General features: G+C 23.9%; 2 long non-coding RNA genes across 4 annotated transcripts; one reads left to right on the forward strand and one right to left on the reverse strand.

Annotated features, from left to right (window-relative positions):
• The first annotated feature begins 528 nt into the window (after positions 1-528).
• On the forward strand, positions 529-7,557 carry LOC136085043 (uncharacterized). 3 transcript variants are annotated; one of them, XR_010641028.1, is made up of 5 exons: positions 529-907; positions 1,456-1,667; positions 1,939-2,005; positions 2,146-2,275; positions 7,407-7,557. It is a non-coding gene; the product is annotated as an uncharacterized LOC136085043 (long non-coding RNA). The 3 variants fall into 3 exon arrangements; XR_010641027.1 differs by having other exon boundaries at positions 531-907; positions 7,454-7,557; XR_010641029.1 differs by lacking the exon at positions 1,939-2,005 and having other exon boundaries at positions 533-907; positions 7,454-7,557.
• Positions 7,558-11,445: 3,888 nt separating this feature from the next.
• On the reverse strand, positions 11,446-18,900 carry LOC136085044 (uncharacterized). The gene is made up of 4 exons (XR_010641030.1): positions 18,705-18,900; positions 17,095-17,305; positions 16,481-16,610; positions 11,446-11,632 (listed from the first exon to the last, which is right to left on the reverse strand). It is a non-coding gene; the product is annotated as an uncharacterized LOC136085044 (long non-coding RNA).
• Between the last annotated feature and the right edge of the window lie 1,464 nt (positions 18,901-20,364).

Here is a 20,364-nt window from a genome sequence, read left to right on the forward strand (position 1 = left end):
GATACTTCAAATTTATATTCCATGTTTAAGGGCAATCTAAGCTACATACTTATCTAAAATAATCAACCTTAAAAATAAAACCTTAAATAACAATTTCCAACACCATAATTTAACATCCTTCACTATATATCCAAAATACTAAGATAATGTGAACTTGTTCAGTTATTAAGTTGTTTATTTGCCTAGAATCATTTACCCTTATTTTTATAACATCTTTTATTTTTCTTAATTTTGTATGTTCTATTATAATATTAGTAAAATGCTTTTATAAATTAATGTTGCTTTCTAATGGTAATTAAAGTATTAATATTATTTTTTATTTTAATATAATTATTTTATGATAATTATTACTGTTTTTGTCATTGTCACTATAACATTATAATTATTATTATTATTATACAGGCCCGTAGGAACAAAAATTATATTGAGGGGGAGGGGGCAGTACCAGATCGAAATACCCAGCAAACTCTCCATGCTTGGTCCATGCATGGGATTCGTTGGCTGATGAACGGTACCACTGCGCCGGTGATGCCGTTCATATTCTAATGGTTCGCCATAGTCGTTTTACGATCGGCCGACTGTACCGATTATGCCGATCTGGTTCCAGACTTATGTTCCTTGACCATGTTCTAGACTTGTTCCAGACCAAGTTTGTAATTTAAAAAAAATTGAGTTTAGGCATTCATTATTTTTATAAAGAATTTTAAAATAAAATTTAAATGAGACAGTAAAATTAAAAAATAAATAAAGATGAAAATCTTCAACTTTTTAACAAACGCCAGTTTCCTTATTTCTTTTTATTGATTTCTATTTGTTATGAATTTATTGGAATTCATTAAAAAATGAGAAGAAATCTTTTATTGCAAAACGAATTATAGTGGCATATATATTTGATTTTATTTTAAAAGTAAGTAAATGTTTTTTGAGGTACCAAATTATTTATACTTTATTTGTATTATTATTATATTATTTAATTTATAATATATATATTATATATATTATTTATAATATATATATATATATATATATATATATATATATATATATATATATATATATATATATATATATATATATATATATATATATATATATATATATATATATATTATTATATATTATATTATTTAATTTAAATAAAATAAATAATAAAATATATATGTATATATATATATATATATATATATATATATATATATATATATATATATATATATATATATATGTATATATATATATATATATATATATATATATATATATATATATATATATATATATATATATATATATATATATATATATATATATATATGTTTATATATAATATATAAACATATATGTATATATATAAATATAAATATATATATATATATATATTTATATATGTATAATTATATATATTTACGTATATATATATATATGTAAATAAAACAAATGATGTCTTTTTTTCAGGTGATCTATTACAATGACTTCACAATCCTGGACTTAAGTTGTTTATTTTAAAAAACAGATTGAAGCAGAGGCAGTTGCTCTATGTTGTTGGGTAGAAAATGGTTGGTTATTTTTGTCAACTGGTGTTCATGCAATGAAAGCTGCCTATAATAGTTTTCCTATTAGTTATTCATGGAACAAGCTTAGAGTTGAAAGAATTAAAACTACTGGAGGTCATTAAATTTTACAGTACTCATTGCTATTTTAATTGTTTTATATGAATAAAAAAACTGTTATGGTTCTATATTAATGGTGAATTACTATATCAAATAAACATCTAATAAATCTTATTTTTATTTTGGGATAAGTAAAATTTTGAATCTGTTTATTGTATTATGATTGCCTTAATATATATCGTAATCTGTTTGCACTGGGTTTATATTTTAGTTTTTACATTTTTGTTTATATTTTACTAAATAATTACTTATAAGTATCTATTATTAGATAGAAGTAGGCGAAGGATTTAATTTTATGACTACAGAGGACTCCGAAAAATAATGAAAGTAATTATGTTAGTGAATGATTGTGTTTCTCTTTGCATTTAACTTTTTATATGGTGAAGAATAAATAAAACTTAATAATAACTAATAGTCATATCTGATTTTAATAATACTGTTTAAATTTTTTTGACATGTTATAATTTGATTTCAGGTGTAAGTTTATTTAGTAAAGTTCTGGTGGATCAAAGATAGAGGAATGATATGTTTTCAACTGGTTTCCATCTTATGAATGAAGTACATTATATGATTTAAATTGATGGTTTATAGTTACAACTATTCAAGTAAGTTTAATTTAGTTAATTTATGTATGGAATTGTGACTATTTTTAATTGTGAAATTTGACTTCCATAAAATGTATATATCTATATATATATATATATATATATATATATATATATATATATATATATATATATATATATATATATATATATATATATATATATATATATGTATATATATTTTTTTTTTTTTTTTTTTTTTTAAAAATCTTCGCTTCCAACAAGGCTGCGAGCAGCCACTAATTAAAGTTGGAAGTTACTGTAAGAGAAAAGATGAAGATTGTAGAGCAAGATAACGATTAACGGATGATTTAAAAGATTGCAAATTATCTGAATCAGGAAAGCAAGATGAAGGAAGCGAATTCCAAAGAACTGATGTTCGAGGAAAAAAACTAGACGAATATGCGTTTTTGGAGCACTTAGGAAAAGTCACAGAAAAAGGATGACACTTAATTGAATGACGAGTAACACGAGAATGAATTTTAGTAGATGGCACAAGAGACGCTAGCTCTTTAGAGCAGTGCCCATTATAGTATTTGTAGAAAAGAGAAAGAGAAGCAACATTACGACGATGTGATAATGGTTGGAGGTTGGCTGCAAGAGCAGGTCCAACTATGTTTACAATGCGTTTTTGCACCTTGTCTAAAAGAGAAAGGGCATCAATAGAAGATCCGCCCCAGATATGGCAACAGTATTCCATACAAGGCCGGATTTGGGATTTATAGAGATAGAGAATAGAATCTAGATATATATATATATATATATATATATATATATATATATATATATATATATATATATATATATATATAAATATATATATATATATATATATATACGTATATACATATATATATATATATATATATATATATATATATATATATATATATATATATATATATATATATGTTTATATTTATACATATATCTATGTATACATATATATATATATACTGCATTAACATTGTTGATAAATTCAGAACTCTAACAATAAAAACAAAATTATTTATGTTGGAATCTACATAACTGCAAAAAATTTATGTTTTTTTAAAATTTGATTGTAAACAAGAAAAAAAATATTTATAATTTTTTTTAAATCATTGTAAAAGTAACTTAAATGAAATGAGCTATCTTACAATTATTTTAGATTTTAAAATTGCCCATATATATTTTCAACAGGCTTAAGGTCTGGACTTTGTGACGGCCATTTAAGGATGTTAGCTTTACTTTTTTTTAGGAACTGTTGTGCCGCTTTGCATGTGTGTTTAGGGTCGTTGTCATGGTGAAAAAAAAATTTGCGATCAATTCTTAAACGGATTGACATAAATTTTTTGAGAGCCAATCAACATACAACTTCCCTGTCATTATACATTCAACATTCACCAGTCGCCCCACACTATTTGAATCAAAACATCCCCTAGCCATAGGCGAGCCACCTCCATGCGAGACTGTTTTTGTATGATTTCTATCTAAGAGTGCATCTCAAGGTCTGCGTCAAACTCTTTGTCGTTTTTTAAGCCAAGTATTTTACATTTATTCTTATCCACCATAACACTAAGTTCCAAAATGCCTCACACTTGTTAATATGCAGTTTTGCAAATGCTAAAAGTTTTTTTTTGTTTATACTTTTCTGAAGAAGGTTTATTAAACCACCTAATTTTTTAAACCACTTAAATTAAATTTTGTCTGTACAGTTTGACATGAAACATTTAAGTAAGGATTTTTAACTATCTGTTTTGAGGTTATTGTTAATTTTTTTTTATTTTATCAGTGCAATTAAGATATTGGTTCTTGTTGAAGTCTTAATGGGGCGACCATGTCTTTTTCGATTTTTGGCAGAACCAGTTGCTTCATATTTTATACACATCTTCATAACACCACTTACTGATATTTGATATTTTTCATCACATTGCTTGTAGGTTAGGCCCTTTTTTCGATCACAAGTGACCCGAGATCTGATGTCCAATGAATAATTTTGATGATTAACCATTATTATTATTTTAACTTTTTCTAAAACTAAATTCCAAAAAATATAGTTTAAAATGCTTATTATTAATAACTTTAAGAAAATATTTTTGATGTTAATACTTTTAAGTAAATAGTTATTGACAAAGCATTATTTTTCATAATAAAAATGTAGATGTTTCTTACTTTTGTCACATTTATTTTAGACAGAAAAACTGTAAGTTAGCAAAGTTCATTTATTAGAGTTACTTTTGCATTGAGTTGAAAATAGTTATAAATGTTTTTTTTTCTCTCTGGAATCAAATTTAAAAAAAAACATAAAACTTTTGCAGTTATATAGATTCTAACGTAAATAATTTTGTTTTATTGTTTGAGTTTCGATTTTATCATTAATGCTACTTAATTTTGCCTGTGACTGTATGTATATATATATATAATATATATATATATATATATATATATATATATATATATATATATATATATATATATATATATATATATATATATATATATATATATATATACAGTAAACTCCCGGTTATTCGAACCTCCAAGGGGTATAAGAGTTTATTTCGAATAAGCCAAAACTCGAATAACTGAATATGCTCTTCAAAATGACCTACTTTAAGTTTCAAATTTTAATAAAAGTAGAAAGTAAAAAAGAAAAAACCCTTGGAATTTGGTGCTACTTCAGTTTTATCCTTGTAAAATAATAAATATTTTACAATTCGTTGAAAGTATAGTCCTTTTTTTTTTTTTTTTTTTTTTTTTTTAATGTGTTTTTTTATCTTCAAGGGAAGCAAAATTGTTTCGAACAACTGCAGGTTCAAATATCTGCATTTCTGCATAACAGCATTTGCATGAGTTTGTTAAAGAAAATTCATAGGAAATGAAAATTACTTCGAATAAGCAAATTTATATATATATATATATATATATATATATATATATATATATATATATATATATATATATATATATATATATATATACACTGTGTGACAAAAGTTATCGTACGCTAAGAAAAAAATTTAATATAGACACAATTATTCTGCTAAATTTAATAAAAATTATTATAATTTTTTTTTTAATAGTATTTATTTTGGTAATTTCTGAAATTTTTGGAATTTATATTGAAATAACATTAAAATTAGGCTCAAAATTTAAAAAAAATACATTAATGATGGTGACAAAAGTTATCGTACACTTGGCGTATACTAATATTTATTTAACTCCAAACCGTTATGTCCACCATTTTTCATACATTTTTGAAAATAAAGTAATCTATAAACACTTTAAGATTACTTTCAATTGTTTTAAATGAATTTTTTGGTTAAAAAATAGTAAAATGGGCTCGAAATGGGTTAAGACCACTGTAGAAATTCGTAAGCTAATAATTAAGCATTGGAATGAAGGAAAATCATGAAATTGTATTGTAAAAATTGTTGATTCTAAAAAATCCACAGTTTCTTCAATTATTAACAAGTTCAATAAAACAGGAAAATTAGCTAATTTGCCCTGAAGTGGTTCTTCAAAAAAACTGAATAAGCGTGCTGAACGAAGCTTAGCTTCCGCAATCAAGAAAAATCGTTTTGTAAGTGCCAAAACTTTAGCTTGCAAAATAGAAAACGATTTGGGGGTTAAAATTAGTCCAAAAACAGTCATTCGAAGTCTTAAAAGACAAGGAATAGTGAGTCGCGTTCCAAGAAAGGTTCCTTGTATTAGTGACAAAAATTGTAAGCTTCGATTAAACTATGCTAAAACGTACATTGATATGCCAGACTCATTCTGGAATAAAGTCTTATGGACAGATGAGTCTAAACTTAATGTAAAAAGATCTGATGGTAGAATTCGTGTATGGCGTTCATCAAAAAATTGCTTAGAAAATGGAACTACAGTCCGAACATTTAAACACAGAAATGGATCAGTAATGGTTTGGGGATGTATGTCGGCAGCAGGTGTTGGAAAGTTAGTATTTATTGAAGGAAATATGGATAAACATTACTATAAATGTATTATTAAAGAAAATGTTGAACAATCAGCATGTAATCTTGGTATTGGTGATGACTTCGTTTTTCTTCAAGATAACGATCCCAAACATAAGGTTAAAGATGTGATGGAATTTATGGAAAAAAAAGGTTGGGACATACAAAATCATCTACCTCAAAGCCCTGATTTGAATGTAATAGAACATTTATGGGATGATATCGATAGACGAATAGATAGAACAGGTGTAAACACCATTGAACAATTAAAAGTCCAAATTGTAAAGACGTGGGAATCAATCGATCCGTCTATTACAAAAAAACTCGTTGAATCGATGCCAAGACGTCTTGCTGCTGTTGTAAAAGCTAAAGGACAAAATACACGATACTAAAATATAAGTTTAGTTCCCATAATATTTATCAAAGTGTACTATGTTGAAAGCATACGATAACTTTTGTCACCTTCTTTTTGTTACTTTTCTTGCTTTTTCATCAAGATATTAAAATAAAATTTTTTCTTGTTCTGTTTTTTCAATTTTTGTTTAAATAATTATAAATCAAATAGTTTTTATTGAGTTTTTAACTTGTTCCTTGCATTTCTTATATTCTAAATTAAGGGTTAGTAATTTTTTTAAAGTGTACGATAACTTTTGTCACACAGTGTGTGTATATATATATATATATATATATATATATATATTTATATATAATTTATATATATATATAATATATATACATATAATTTATATATATATATAATTTATATATATATATAATTTATATATATATATATATATATATATATATATAATTTATATATATATATATATGTAATTTGTTTATCTATATATTTTATATATAATAATAATAATCCATTTATTTAACCATAAAATATGAAAATTCACAATAATATTTATAAACTCACATAAATAAGGTTAGGTGTCACTCATATAGTTAAAAACTAGTCAATGGAGTGACACCTGAACCTATTATTATAAATTATATATATAAATAAGTTATATATATATATATATATATATATATATATATATATATATATATATATATATATATATATATATATATATATATATATATATTTATTTATTTATTTATTTATTTTTACTTTTTAAATTTAATAATAATTATACTAATTTAATAACATTTTTTTTTAGGTTTGCTTTCAGAATACTAATGGTACAAGTTTTGTTTTTTGATTTAGATTCTGTATCTCAATGATATCCTGGCCTATCGATACGATATCCTGTTAATTGTATTTTTATATATTGCATAAATATATATGCAAACACTCACACACATAAATTTTAAAGAAAATATATATATTTTTTTATATATATCTATAAATTGTATATTTTAAGCTTTTTTATATTTATCATTGTATATTACTGTTTGTATTAATTATTGTTCAAATTACAATTAGTTTAAATTTACAATTTAGTTTTATTTGCCAATTCAATATATATTATAGCCACGTTTAATTGCATTTAATAATATTTTGCGATATTTTATACAGCGCATTTAAGCGTTGGTTCAACGTTATATTTCAACCTTTACTCGACGTCTTTGAGTCACGTTAAATCGACGTTTTACTAACAACGTTACAAATCCTTGCAAAATAGACTGCTTTAACAGCGTTTATGCAACGCTTTACAAGTAACGTTTTTTCAACGTTAAGTTGCGACGTTAATACAACGCTTTTTATGTAACGCTTTTTCAACGTTTAGTTGCGACGCTTTGTAACGTCATTTAGTAAGGTTTTTTCAACGTTACGCAATAACGTTTAATCAACGTCTATTAAACAGCGTTACATATCTTTGCAAAATCGATTACTTTGTCAACGTTTCTGCAACATCTTTTGCGACCGGTTTTCAACGTTGATTCAACGTTGTCATGTTTGCTGGGTACATTCTAATACATTGACTGTACATTTTAAGTAACGTCTTATGAAGGCGAGAGATGTGCATCTGCACTTCGCAAATTGTCAAATTATATCAGAGCATCCATGAAGGACTAGCAGTTAGGAGAACTTACACTAATGATAAAATTGCGATTTCTGTTTTGTATAATGTCTCGACTCTTGATAAGGTCGAGACATTAGACAAAACAGAATTTGCAAAGTTATTTATTAAACTACATCCAAGAAGAATGGAGCTGCCATCCTTAATCATATAAGACCAATTTTTACTGCAATAGTTTATCGTATTTAACTTAATTTAGTTTTCTAATTATTATTTTGCCGCATTTTAAAATTACATCATTCTCTACATTTTAAATTATTGTATGCAATATGTGTGCAAATTTGGCGCCTTTAAAAAAATTACTCTCCCTTCAAAATATTCTGGCAACGGGCCTGACATATATTGAAGCACAATGAGTGCCGATAGAAATTTCAATAATTATTTAGTTAATCAGGGTTTACAACCGCAGAGTTTAAATAGCACTCTAGTGCAATAGATTGAAGAAATATTTTATTAATTATGCCAAACAATCTAGCTCACAATATGTACAAAAGAGCAACGTTTTTATTGTTATGCTTAAATGATTTTGATGCATTTGTAACTAATAAACAAAGAACACTCTTTTGTGGCTCAATGGTCTAGCGGTATGATTCTCGCTTTGGGTGCGAGAGGCCCCGGGTTCGAATCCCGGTTGAGCCCCTTTTTTGACAATGCTTATTAAATTTATTCTGCATTTTCTTTTATTTAAAATATATTTCATAATAATATGCAATATCTAAAAGTAAAAGTAAACAATTTATTAAAATTGGAAAAAAAAAAAAGCAAGAATATTTTATTTCAACTAATAGATTGCTATTAGTTGAAATAAAACTATTCGTGCTTTTTTTTCTTCAATTTTAATACATTGTTTAGTTTTACTTTTAGATAATGCATATATAGCAATGTATTAGTTGAAATAAAATATTCTTGCTTTTTTTTTTCCAATTTTAATAAATTGTTTACTTTTACTTTTAGATATTGCATATTATTGTGAAATATATTTTAAATAAAAGAAAATGCATAATAAATTTTTTTGTTTAAAACCAAATATAGCTAAACATTGGCCGGACTACTAAAAAGTTATTAAAATTATTATTCAATATTTCCATTAATACCTATGTAACTTGAAGCACTAAAGAGCATATTAAAAAAGTTCTTTTATTATTTTAATGGCATATTGCCATGATATTTCAAACAAAACATTACGTCATAGTAACAATAACTAATTCAACATTACGTCATACGTAATGTTGAGTTAGTTATAATAGAAAAGAAAAATATTTAGTAGTTAAATCAGGCTTATTTTTTCATTATAAAGTGAATGAAGAAAACTAAAGTAAAGGTTTTTTTTTATTCTTTCTGAGTATTTTCAGTAATGTTTTTCGCGTAATTTTCAAGTAATGTTTTTCGCGTATTCAATTTAGAACAAAATAATTTTTTTTATTATTAGTTTATTTTGCCTTTTACTATAAATACAATTTCCATATAGGGGAAAGCGGGGCAAGATGGCGAATGGGGTAAAATGGCTTTTTACATAGCAACTCAACAAAAAAACTTAAAAATGGGTGAAAACGAAACTATTATTACACTTTGTATTTTAAAATGTCAAATGGGTTTTTTAAAAACTAATAATGCAATTTTATACGCATAAGTTTACTTTTTTCACAACAAAAAAATACTTTGCTTTCGGTTATTCATAACGAATGGTGTCCTTTGAGCGTAACTTTTTTAAGAATATTTTTTTTCGACGCGTGTTTATTTTATGTTTCTTTAGTTAGATTAGTGGGTAATTTTTAATTTTTTATAAAGTTGGAGTCAGAAATTGCATAATAAGTCATCTTACCCCGGTCACGTGACCAGATGACATATTTATGAACTTTTTATTTTAATTTTTATTTCAAATTTTTATACTTTTAAACTAAAAATTCATATAGGCAATTAATCATTATGATAAAATGAACATACTGACAAAGCATTACTGTTTCATGACTGATAGTTTTCCAATAACTTAGGGCTTTCAAAACTTTCGCCATTTTGCCCTGCTTTCCCCTACATGCCTAAACAATAAAATAAATAGCTTGTGCAAGATTGAGACAGAATGTCTTATCATCGAGCTCCATTTTTATAAAATCGTGATTTCCAAATATTTTATTATAAAAAACCTAAATATATAAATTAGAAGATAATATATAGTATTGCTTTGCATAAATTTTAATACATGAAGAAGCAAATAGCAATTACTATACTGATTACATTTTCTGCATCCACCAAAGTGAAATACGAAATAAAATTCAACTAGATTGAGTAGATTAGTAATCAACCTTCTAATAAGATGCAGTGAAAATATATGCGAAAATATAAAAAGTAAAGTATTGGTTTGCAATAGCAACAACTGTCTTTTGATATACAGTTTCTTGCAAAATTTTAGAACCAGTTAAGCATTTTAAGGTAAATCCATAATTTATTGAAATTGACAGAACAAATTACATACTCAAAGCTAAGATTTAGTTTATGTTAAATACATACATGTACGTATATAACATAAATTAAGTTTTAGTTTTGTGTATGTCGTTTGTGTATGTCTTTTCAATAAATTATGGATTTACCTAAAAATACTTAAGTGATTTTAAACTTGAATAAACTCATTTTGGATTGTTGACAGCAAATAGCTACCCAGCAAACATGACAACGTTGAATCAACGTTGAAAACCGGTCGCAAAAGATGTTGCGGAAACGTTGACAAAGTAATCGATTTTGCAAAGATATGTAACGCTGTTTAATAGACGTTGATTAAACGTTATTGCGTAACGTTGAAAAAACGTTACTAAATGACGTTACAAAAGCGTCGCAACTAAACGTTGAAAAAGCGCTACATAAAAAGCGTTGAATAAACGTCGCAACTTAGCGTTCAAATGACGTTACCTAAAAAGCGTTGCATAAACGCTGTTAAAGTAGTCTATTTTGCAAGGATTTGTAACGTTGTTAGTAAAACGTCGATTTAACGTGACTCAAAGACGTCGAGTAAAGGTTGAAATATAACAATGAATCAACGCTTAAATGCGCTGTATAAAATATCGCAAAATATTATTAAACGTAATTAAACGTGGCTATAATATATATTGAATTGGCAAATAAAACTAAATTGTAAGTTGAACTCTGCCCTCGCAATATTTCCAAAATCAATTTTTAATACAAACAGTGATATACAATGATAAATATAAAAAAGCTTAACATATACAATTTATTGATATATATATAAAAATATAAATATTTTCTTTAAAATTTATGTGTGTGAGTGTTTGCATATATATTTATGCAATATATAAAAATACAATTAACAGGATATCGTATCGATAGGCCAGGATATCATTGAGATACAGAATCTAAATCAAAAAACAAAACTTGTACCATTAGCAGTCTGAAAGCAAATGTAAAAAAAAAATGTTATTAAATTAGTATAATTATTATTAAATTTAAAAAGTAAATATATATATATATATATATATATATACATATATATATATATATATATATATATATATATATATATATATATATATATATATATATATACATATATATATATATATATATATATATATATACATATATATATATACATATATATATATATATATATATATATATATATATATATATATATATATATATATATATATATATATATATATATATATATATATATATATATACATACACATATATATATATATATATAACTTATTTATATATATAATTTATAATTATAGGTTCAGGTATCACTCCATTGACTAGTTTTTAACTATATGAGTGACACCTAACCTTATTTATGTGAGTTTATAAATATTATTGTAAATTTTCATATTTTATGGTTAAATAAATGGATCATTATTATTATAACGTCTGTTCACAAAAAATCCGGACTGATTTCAAATGTACACAAATTGTTCTAAATTTCGAATTTTCGATTCGAAATTTTTAAATTTAATCGGTCAACAACAACAGTTTCATTTTGTGGCAAAATTGAGTTTAAATAATTAATTCAAATAAACATGGAGCATCTAAAAGAAAACGATGTTAGAAATGTGATTGGAAATTTTTATAAATGAAACATAAACAGTGGAAAGAAATTTACAGTGAATCATTTTAAGAAAATGGGAATCGCTAAATCTACAATTTATGACATAATTAAAAGGTCTGAAAATAATTTGCCAATGAATAGAAAAATCGGTTGCGGCAGAAAACCTCTTAAAATTACACCAGAAAAGAGAGAGTCCATGATTGCAAGAGCAGAAGAGAGAATCGGGATTTCGCAAAGAAAATTGGCACTAAAATATAAGATAAGCGTTTCATACGTAAATAGATTAATAAGTATGCATGGACTAAAGAATACCAAAAGAAAAAATGCACCAAAAGCAACAGAAAAGCAAGAAATTAAACAAAAGAAAAACTTATTAAAACTTTCAAAAACTTTTTTCAAGCCATCAAATGAGTTTGAAATCATCATGGACGATGAATCTTATTTCTTTGTAAATGGTGCAAATTGTTCACAAAACTCTGGCTACTATACAAAGGATAGTTCTCAAACTGATCCTAACATTAAATTCAACTTCAAAAAAAAGTTTGACGGAAAAGTTCTCGTTTGGATTGCAATCAGTCGTTTTGGTCATTCATCGCCTTATTTTGCTGTAAAAAACTGTGCACTAGATGCAAAAACTTATTCTAAAGAATGTATTACAAAAAGACTTCTTCCATTTATAAATTCCAAGCATCAAATCATGAAAATTTTATTTTGGCCTGACGGAGCGAGATGTCATTATGCAAAACACACATTAGAAACTTACAACACTTTAGGTATTAACTTTGTCGACGCTAAAGATAACCCCCCAAATGTACCGCAGTTAAGGCCAATTGAAAATTTTTGGGCACATTTAAAAGCAAAAGTTTATGGAAATGGATTTACTGCAAAAAATCTTGACCACCTTAAGAATAGAATTTGATTAAAGTTGAAAGAGTTTGATCCAGACTACTTTTTCAACCTAACGGATTCAGACAAAACTAAAGTTCGAAAAGCTGCTGATTTAGGACCACTTTCGGTTATAAAATAGTTAAGAATGTCCAATCACTCATTTTAGTTAAAATTTATATATATACATATTTATTTATTTATTATACAGTAAACTCCCGGTTATACGAAATGGCACTTATTAAAATTGTCTGCTTATTCAAAGCAATTTTTATTTCCTTTGAATTTTCTTTAACAAACTCATGCAAATGCTGTTATGCAGAAATGCAGTTATTTGAACCTGCAGTTGTTTAAAATTTCAGTTATTCGAAACAATTTTTGCTCCCCTTGAAGATAAAAAAACACATTTAAGGAACAAAAAATAAATAAAAAATGGACTATATTTTCAATGAATTGTAAAAAATTTATTATTTTACAAGGATAAAACTGAAGTAGCACCAAATTCCAAAGGTCTTTTTCTTTTTTACTTTCTACTTTTATTAAAATTTGAAAGAAACTTAAAGTAGGTCATTTTAAAGAGCATATTCAGTTATTAGAGTTTCAGGTTATTCGAAATAAATTCTTATACCCCTTGGAGGTTCGAATAACCGGGAATTTACTATATATATATATATATATATATATATATATATATATATATATATATAAATAAATATATATATATATATATATATATATATATATATATATATATATATTTATATACAAAAATAATTTTGTATATATTTATATATATATATATATATATATATATATACAAAATTATATAATTTTGTATATATATATATATATATATATACAAAATTATATTTATTTAAACAACTTTAAAAAGTATTCTACACAATAGAGTGCTCAATGTTCTTAAAAGAACAGATCAATTATATTAGTACAAAATTATATAAAAATTATATAATTTTGTATATATAAATTTGTATATATTGTATATATTTTGTATGCATATTAAGTGATTTTCTATTACTAATATACAAAATTATATATATATATATATATATATATATATATATATATATATATATATATATATATATATATATATATATATATATATATATAAATATATATATACACACAAAATTATATAATTTTGTATATATATATATATATATATATATACAAAACTATATAATTTTGTATATATATATATATACAAAATTATATAATTTTGTATATATATATATACAAAATTATATAATTTTGTATATATATATATACAAAACTATATAATTTTGTGTATATATATATATATATATATATATACACAAAATTGAATAATTTTGTATATATATATATATACAAAATTATATAATTTTGTATATATATACATATACAAAATTATATAATTTTGTATAAATATATATATATATATATATACAAAATTATATAATTTTGTATATATATATATATATATATATATATATATATATATATATATATATATATATATAAATATAAATATATACAATATTATTTACGTCAGAATCTATATAACTGCAAAAGTTTTAAGTTTTTTTAAATTTGATTCCAGAGAGAAAAAAAAAACATTTATAACTCTTTTTAACTCAATTCAAAAGTAACTCTATTAAATGAACTTTGCTAACTTACAGTTTTTCTGTCTAAAATAAATGTGACAAAAGTAAGAAACATCTACATTTTTATTATGAAATATAATGCTTTGTCAATAACTATTTACTTAAAAGTATTAACATCAAAAATATTTTGTTAAAGTTATTAACAATAAGCATTTTAAACTATCCTTTTTGGAATTTATTTTTAAAAAAAGTTAAAATAATAATAATGGTTTATCATCAAAATTATTCATTGGACATCAGATCTTAGGTCACTTTTGATCGAAAAAAGGGCTTAACCTACAAGCAATGTGATGAAAAATATCAAATATCAGTGAGTGGTGTTAGGAAGATGTGTATAAAGTATGAAACAACTGGTTCTGCTGAAAATGAGAAAAGACTTGGTCGCCCCATTAAGACTTCAACAATAACCAATATCCTAATTGCACTGATAAAAAAAAAAATTCAACAATAATTTAAAAAAAAATCAACAATAAAATAAGGCAGATTGTTGAAAATCTTAAATTAAATGTGTCCTATCAAACTGTACAGAGAAGACTTAATTTAAGTGGTTTAATAATTTAGGTGGTTTAAATAAACCTTCTCCAGAAAAGTAAACCCCTCATTAGTCGTATAAGCAAAGAAAAACTTTTAGCATTTGCAAAACTGCAAATTAACAAGTGCGAGGCATTGTGGAACTTAGTGTTATGGACTGATAAGAATAAATGTCAAATACTTGGCTTAAAAACGACAAAGAGTTTGGCGCAGACCTTGTGATGCACTCTTAGATAGAAATCTTACAAAAACAGTCTAGCATGGAGGTGGTTTGCCTATGGCTCGGGGATGTTTTGGTTCAAATAGTGTGGGACGACTGGTGAATGTTGAATGTATAATGACAGGAAAGTTGTATGTTAATTGGCTTAAAAAAAATTAATGTCACTCCGTTTAAGAATTGATCGCAAATTTTTTTTTCACAATGACAACGACCCTAAACACACATGCAAAGCGACACAACAGTTCCTAAAAAAAAAGTAAAGCTAACATCCTTAAATGGCCGCCACAAAGTCCAGACCTTAACCCTGTTAAAAATATATATGGGCAATTTTGAAATCTAAAATAATTGTAAAATAGCTCATTTCATTTAAAAGAGTTACTTTTACAATGATTTAAAAAAAATTATAAATTTTCTTTTTCTTGATTACAATCAAATTTTTGAAGTTATGTAGATTCCAATGTAAATAATTTTTTTTTTATTGTTAGAGTTCTAAATTTATTAAAAATATTAATGCTATACATATATATATATATATATATATATATATAAATATATATATATATATATATATATATATATATATATACATATATATATATATTTATATATATATATATATATACATATATATGTATATATATATATATATATATATATATATATATATCTATGTATACATATATATACACATATATACATATATATATATATATATATATATATATATATATATATATATATATATATTATATATATATATATATATATATATATATATATATATATATATATATATATGTATATATATATACGTATATGCATAAATTAACTAAATTAAACTTACTTGAATAGTTGTAACTATAAACCATCAATTTAAATCATATAATGTACTTTGTTCATAAGATGGAAACCAGTTAAAACCATATCATTCCTCTATCTTTAATCCACCAGAACTTTACTAAATAAACTTACACCTAAAATCAAATTATCACATGTCAAAAAAATTTGAACAGTATTATTAAAATCAGATATGACTAATAATTAATATTAAGTTTTATATATTCTTCACCATAAAAAAAATTAAATGCAAAGAGAAACACAATCATTCACTGACATAACTACTTTCGTTCTTTTTTGGAGCCCTCTGTAGTCGTAAAATTAAATCCTTCGCCTATTTCTTTATCTAATAATAGATACTTATAAGTAATTATTTAGTAAAACAAATATAAACAAAAATGTAAAAACTAAAAAGTAGACCCAGTGCAAGCAGATTATGATATATATCTAGGCAATCATAATACAATAAACAGAATCAAAATTTTACTTATCCCAAAATAAAAATAAGACTTATTAGATGTTTATTTGATATAGTACTTTACCATTAATATAAAACTATAACAGTTTTTTTATTCATATAAAACAATTAAAGTAGCAATGAGTACTGTAAAATTTAATGACCTCCAGTAACTTTAAATCTTTTTACTCTAAGCTTGGTCCATGAATAATCAATTGGAAAACTATTATAGGCAGCTTTCATTGCATGAACACCAGTTGACAAAAATAACCAACCATCTTCTACCCAACAACATAGAGCAACTGCCTCTGCTTCAATCTGTTTTTAAAATAAACAACTTAAGCCCAAGATTGTGAAGTCATTGTAATAGATCATCTAAAAAAAAGGCATCATTTGTTTTATTTACATATATATTTAAATATATATAATTATATACATATATATCTATATATACATATATGTTTTTATTATATATATATATATATATATATATATAATATATATATATACATTTATAAACAAAAATATGTTTATATGTATATATATATATGTATATATATATATATATATATATATATATATATATATATATATATATATATATATATATATATATATATTCATATACACACATATATATACATATATATATATATATATATATATATATATATATATATATATATATATATAATGCATGTATATATATGTATATATACATATATATATAAATATATATATATACATATATATATATATATATATATATATATATATATATGTATATATATATATATATACATTTATAAACAAAAATATATGTTTATATGTATATATATATATAAGTATATATTATATATACATATATATATATATATATAATACATATACACACACACACACACATATATATATATATATATATATATATATATATATATATATATATATATATATATATTATATATATATATATTCATAATTACATGCATTAATACATAATATTAAAATAAATAAAAACACATATCAAAGGTATGTGATAAATAATAAATGTTAGAATTATATATACAACACTAACTCTAAAATTAGGACTAGAAATATAAACATTATATATACATATATAAAATGTATATATTTCTTTTATATATATTCATAAATTTACCCATATATATATATGCATAAATACATATTATTAAAATAAAAATATATGATAAAGAATAAATGTTAGAATTAAATATACAACACCAACTCTATAATTAGGACTTAATACTTTTCCTATTAAAATTAGAAGTTTTTCAAAAAAATGGAAATAAAGTTTCTTATCCAAACGTGTTTTTATATAAAAAAAACTTAATAATGCTTCGACCAATAATTTCATTATTGGTCGAAGATTTTATTCTGACTATTTGCTTGATAATTAGGGTAAGGTGCTTAAAGTTTTTCAAATAAATAAAAAAATTAGTCTGTGAACAGACTAAATTTAGTCTGACTTATTATGTTTTATTAATTTTGATATTACTTAAAACATCTGAATCTTATTAAAATTAAGTGCTATTTGTAACTTAGAAATAACATATTTAATACAACTTTGCAATTTATTAAAATGGTCATTTTAAAATAAATAAATCATCAACAAAAATAACCTGAATAAACCGAATATATTCTGAGATTTACGTATATTATATACAATTTGATGCAAAATCTAAAAGTTTTAAATTAGCCGCAATAAACAGAAGTTATAAAACATAACTTTATCAAAATATTTTTTTTATACCATCTGCATGCATTCTATTAAGTTTTCATTGCCTTTTCTTTACGGCAAATTATTTTTGTAATGGCTAGTTAATGAGACAATATTTTTCAATGTGTCACTTCCTCAACGTTGTCAAAACAACGTTTAATTAACGTTGGCAAAATAACACTTTTTCAACGTTTTTTAACTACCACATTTTTAACGTTGGTATATGTAACGTTGAATAAGCGTTGTTTCATAAATAGCTTAAATGCGTTGAAAAAGCAGCTAATGTCTAACGTTGATAAACCTTCAACTTTGCGACGTTTTTACAGTGATTATTTGCGTACTTTTATTCAACGTCGAATAAACGGGGTTTTTTGAGAAGATAATATAAGTTGATATTTATACGCTTATTCAACGTTGAAAATGTGACGTTTAAAAAGCGGTTTATTTTTAACGTTGATGAAGCATAGATTTTGAATCGTCTTTAAAATGGCTTTTTGCGTAAGTTGATTCCACGTTGAATAAACGTCTTTTTTTGAGAAGCTAAATTACGTTACAATTTCAACGCTTATTCAACGTTTAAATTTACCGCGATTTAGTATACAATAACAAACATTGATTCAACGTTGAAAGCGCGTTGTTTTTGTGACTGTAACGCTTTTTCTACGCTGCGACCGGTTTTCAACGTTGATTCAACGCTGACATGTTTACTGGGTAGTGTGATTTTTAAATGAAAATTGTAACAAAGAGCTGACTAATAAATTTGATCAGATTTAAAAATATACCTCCATCAGTTTGTTTCCACAAAAAACTAAGTTGTTTTTAGCACAAAACAATATACAATTTAATATCATATTCAATACATTAAGCCATTTCAAAGTTTCGCTTTTCAGTGCTGTCTGCGCAAAGTCGTCAATCGGTCGACTCTTTTCAAACCCTTTTACTTATAACTTCCATTTCTAAAAATTGTTTATGTGTTGTCACAAATTTTTGTGATTTTGAATTTGTGGGTTTAATTGTTTTAAAGAGGTATAATAGACTGGCTGGGGAGAGAAAGAAGCTGAAAAATGTTGAAAATTGTGGTATAGATAAGTTTTTAACAATTGTTTGAACTATTAAGATGTAATCACAACAAAAATCATGATCTACGTAAAGTAAACTTTTTTTGGAATGCCTCGATACTAGGTATGTTTGAATGCCTTGATACTAGGTATAAATATCTAAGTTTTAGACAATCTCTACTACTTGGTTGAACCTTATCTTTTTCTTCCCCAATTAGCTATAGGTTTGTTACATTCTTTAAAAACGTTTTTTGGCAAGAAACTGATGATATCTCTGTAGGATTTTTTTTGTGTTAAAGTATTTTTGCTCGATTTAAAAACAAATCGCTATATTTAAAATATTGAGATAAAAAATATCTTTTTTTGTAAATCCGGAAACAATACAACCAATTCTTTTCTAGACATTTATTTATTCAATTTTAATCTAGAAATTTATTATTAGTCTTTCAAAAAGCACCATAAAAAAAATAACAATAAACAAACTAAATATTGTTATAATTTTTTCTAAACTTCTACCTTTAATTTGCAATGCTTTGATTGCTTATGAAGTTTTGAAACAATACCATTGGATAATTCTTTTTAAAAGTAGAATGTGATTGGTTAACTTTAAGTAATGGTATTTAATTAAATCACGG

This window comes from Hydra vulgaris, chromosome 09, assembly GCF_038396675.1.
Source record: "Hydra vulgaris chromosome 09, alternate assembly HydraT2T_AEP".
NCBI lineage: Eukaryota > Metazoa > Cnidaria > Hydrozoa > Anthoathecata > Hydridae > Hydra > Hydra vulgaris.